The sequence below is a fragment of the Arachis hypogaea genome, chromosome 4 (assembly GCF_003086295.3).
Source record: "Arachis hypogaea cultivar Tifrunner chromosome 4, arahy.Tifrunner.gnm2.J5K5, whole genome shotgun sequence".
NCBI classification, from domain to species: Eukaryota; Viridiplantae; Streptophyta; class Magnoliopsida; order Fabales; family Fabaceae; genus Arachis; species Arachis hypogaea.
The window spans coordinates 113147922-113152353 of NC_092039.1; the positions used below are offsets into that span (position 1 = coordinate 113147922).

At 39.5% G+C, this 4432-nt stretch overlaps 1 non-coding gene across 1 annotated transcript; it reads right to left on the bottom strand.

The window, feature by feature from the left end:
- Positions 1–3234: 3234 nt before the first annotated feature.
- Positions 3235–3338, bottom strand: LOC112798789 (small nucleolar RNA R71). Its single transcript, XR_003200386.1, has one exon. It is a non-coding gene; the product is annotated as a small nucleolar RNA R71 (small nucleolar RNA).
- Between the last annotated feature and the right edge of the window lie 1094 nt (positions 3339–4432).

A 4432-nucleotide genomic window follows, 5' to 3' on the forward strand; every position in this document is an offset into this window, starting at 1 on the left:
CACCATAGATTAAGGTGTGGAGCTCTGCTGTACCTCGAGTATTAATGCAATTACTATTGTTCTTCCATTCAATTCCGCTTGTTCTTGTTCCAAGATATCACTTGTTCTTCAACTTGATGAAGGTGATGATTGACACTCATCATCATTCTCACCCATGAACAAAGTGACTGACAACCACTCTTGTTCTACAAGCAACTAAGGCCATAGTGAATATCTCTTGGATTCCTGATTGCACGATGCATGGTTGATCGCCTGACAACCGAGTGCTCGCCTGACAAACGAGCCAACCATTCCGTGAGATCAGAGTCTTCGTGGTATAGGCGAGAACTGATGGCGGCATTCAAGAGAATCCGGAAGGTCTAACCTTGTCTGTGGTATTCTGAGTAGGATTCAATGACTGAATGACTGTGACGTGCTTCAAACTCCTGAGGGCGGGGCGTTAGTGACAGACGCAAAAGAATCACTGAATTCTATTCCGGCCTGATTGAGAACCGACAGATGAATTCCGCTATGCTGTGACAGAGCATATGCAAATCGCTTTTACTGAGAGGATGGGAGGTAGCCACTGACAACGGTGAAACCCTTGCTTAAGCTTGCCATGGAAAAGAGTAAGAAGGATTGGATGAAGGCAGTAGGAAAGCAGAGAGACGGAAGGGAAGGCATCTTCATGCGCTTATCTGAAGTTCCTACCAATGAATTACATAAGTATCTCTATCTTTACCTTTATGTTATTTTCGTTCATCACCATTACCATTTGAGTTTGCCTGACTAAGATTTACAAGATGACCATAGCTTGCTTCAATACTAACAATCTCCGTGGGATCGACCCTTACTCGCGTAAGGTTTATTACTTGGACAACCCAGTGCACTTGCTGGTTAGTTGTGCGAAGTTGTGTAATGCCATGGTATTGAGCTACCACGTTTTTGGAGCCATTACCGGGGATTATGAGAGTTGTGAAAAAGTATTGTTCACAATTTCGCGCACCAAGTTTTTGGCGCCGTTGCCGGGGATTGTTCAAGTTTTGAGCAAGCTTTTGGTAACATCAGTGCCAAGATCCGGCAACAACACCAAATTTTTGGCGTTATTGCCCGGGATTGTTCAGGCTGGACAACTGACGGTTCATCTTGTTGCTTAGATTAGGTATTTATTTTTTTCGAAATTCTTGAAGATGAATTCTAGAGTTTCATGGTGATTTGTTGAAATCTGGCTGGCTGAGAAGCCATGTCTAATTTCATTGGACCGAGGTTTCAACTCATCATCACAAGAGCTTGTTGATTTCTTATCCATCTTGCTTTTGGAGCAGTGATCTGCTAAGGCTTGGCTGGCCTCTGGCCATGTCTAGTGTTTTGGACCGAAGCTTTCTTTGAAAGCTTGGCTGGCTGTGAAGCCATGTCTAATTCCTGGACCGGAGTCTTAGACTAACATTGCACTGATTCCTGGAATTCTCATTAAGAATTTTGATATCTTTTTCATTTAATTTTCGAAAAACACAAAAAAAATTACAAAATTATAAAATCCAAAAATATTTCTTGTTTGAGTCTAGAGTCTCATCATAAGTTTGGTGTCAATTGCATGCATTCATATGTCTTAGTGATCTTCAAGATGTTCTTGATGATTTACTTGCTCTGATCTTTGAATTCTATTGACTTGAGTGTTTTGTGTGTCTCATATGCATTTTCATTTTGTTAGTGTCAGTAGTATACAAACAGCTAAGTTTGGTGTCTTGCATGCATTGTTGTTTGATTCTTGTTGCATTTTGGTTTGTCCTTATTATTAAAAATCCAAAAATATTTTTAATTTGTGTCTTTTCAAGTCAATAATACAGAGAATTGAAGATTCAGAACATACAGCAGAGGAATTGCACAGAAAAAGCTGGGCGTTCAAAACGCCCAGTGAAGAAGGACAGACTGGCGTTTAAACGCCAGCCAGGGTACCTGGTTGGGCATTTAACGCCCAAAAGGGTAGCATTTTGGGCGTTAAACGCCAGAATGGATACCATTCTGGGCGTTTAACGCCAGGATGGCTAGAAGGGAAGATTTTGTTTTCAAATCAAATTTTTTTCTAAGTTTTCAAAATCTTTTCAAAATCAAATCTTTTTCAAATCAATTTTTCAATCAAATCTTTTTCAAAATTAACTTCTTTCCTTTTTCAAGGATACTTACTATCAATTAATGATTTGATTCAACATTTCAAGTATGTTGCCTTTTCTGTTGAGAAAGGTTTAAAGTTTGAATCATATCTTTTCTTGTTAGTCAAGTTTTTAATTTTCAAATCAAATCTTTTTAAAATATTTTCAAATCATATCTTTTAAATTTGTTTTCAAATCATATCTTTTTAATCACATCTTTTTCAAAATAAGTTTTCAATCAAATCTTTTTAATTTCTAATTTCAAAATCTTTTTCAAAAATCACTTGATTTCTTTTCCACTCTTATTTTCGAAAATCAATTAAGTGTTTTTCAAAATGTTTTCAAAATCTTTTACTTAAATTTTCAAAAATTACTTCCCTTCTTCTCACATCCTTCTATTTATGGACTAACACTATTCCTTAATGCAAAATTCGAACTCCATCTTCTTTGATAAGTTCGAATTTTCTACCTCTGTCTTCCATTTTTCTTCCTCTGACACCTCAAGGAATCTCTATACTGTGACATAGAGGATTCCATATTTTCTTGTTCTCTTCTCTTTCATATGAGCAGGAACAAGGACAAAGGCATTCTTGTTGAAGCTGATCCTGAACCTGAAAGGACCTTGAAACGAAAGCTAAAAGAAGCTAAGGCACAACTCTTTGTAGAGGACCTAAACGAATTCTTCAAGGAAGAAGAACAAATGGCAGCCGAAAACAACAACAATGCCAACAATGCAAGGAAGGTGCTAGGTGACTTTACTGCACCTACTCCCGACTTCTATGGGAGAAGCATCTCTATCCCTGCCATTGGAGCAAACAACTTTGAGCTTAAGCCTCAATTAGTTTCTCTAATGCAACAGAATTGCAAGTTCCATGGACTTCCATTGGAAGATCCTCATCAGTTTTTAGCTGAGTTCTTGCAAATCTGTGACACAGTCAAGACTAATGGGGTTGACCCTGAGGTCTACAGACTGATGCTATTCCCCTTTGCTGTAAGAGACAGAGCTAGAACATGGTTGGACTCTCAACCTAAAGAAAGCCTGGACTCTTGGGAAAAGCTAGTCAATGCCTTCTTGGCAAAGTTCTTTCCACCTCAAAAATTGAGTAAGCTCAGAGTGGAAGTCCAAACCTTCAGACAGAAGGAAGGAGAATCCCTCTATGAAGCTTGGGAAAGATACAAACAATTGATCAGAAAGTGTCCCACTGACATGCTTTCTGAATGGAGCATCATAGGTATTTTCTATGATGGTCTCTCTGAACTGTCCAAGATGTCCTTGGATAGCTCTTCTGGAGGATCTCTTCATCTGAAGAAGACGCCTACTGAGGCTCAAGAACTGATTGAAATGGTTGCAAATAACCAATTCATGTATACTTCTGAAAGAAATCCTGTGAACAATGGGACTAGTCAGAAGAAAGGAGTTCTTGAGATTGACACTCTGAATGCCATATTGGCTCAGAACAAAATATTGACTCAACAAGTCAATATGATTTCTCAAAGTCTGTCTGGAATGCAAAATGCACCAAGCAGTACTAAGGAAGCTTCATCTGAGGAAGAAGCTTATGATCCTGAGAACCCTTCAATAGAAGAGGTGAATTACATGGGAGAACCCTATGGAAACACCTACAATCCTTCATGGAGGAACCATCCAAATCTTTCATGGAAGGATCAACAGAGACCTCAACAAGGTTTCAATAACAATAATGGTAGAAGAAACAGGTTTAGCAATAGCAAGCCTTTTCCATCATCATCTCAGCAACAGACAGAGAGTTCTAAGCAGAATACCTCTGACTTAGCAACTATGGTCTCTGATCTGATCAAGACCACTCAAAGTTTCATGACTGAAACAAGGTCCTCCATTAGGAACTTGGAAGGACAAGTGGGTCAGCTGAGCAAGAAAATTACTGAACTCCCTCCTAGTACTCTCCCAAGCAATACAGAAGAAAATCCAAAAGGAGAGTGCAAAGCCATCAACTTGGCCGAATCCTGGGAGGAAGAAGAGGCAGTGAACGCCACTGAGGAAGACCTCACTGGACGTCCACTGGCCTCCAATGAGTTCCCCAATGAGGAACCTTGGGAATCTGAGGCTCAAACTGAGACCATAGAGATTCCATTGGACTTACTTCTGCCATTCATGAGCTCTGATGAGTATTCTTCCTCTGAAGAGGATGAGTATGTCACTGAAGAGCAAGTTGCCAAATACCTTGGAGCAATCATGAAGTTGAATGACAAGTTATTTGGAAATGAGACTTGGGAAGATGAATCCCCTTTGCTCACCAAAAAACTGAATGACTTGTCTAGGCAGA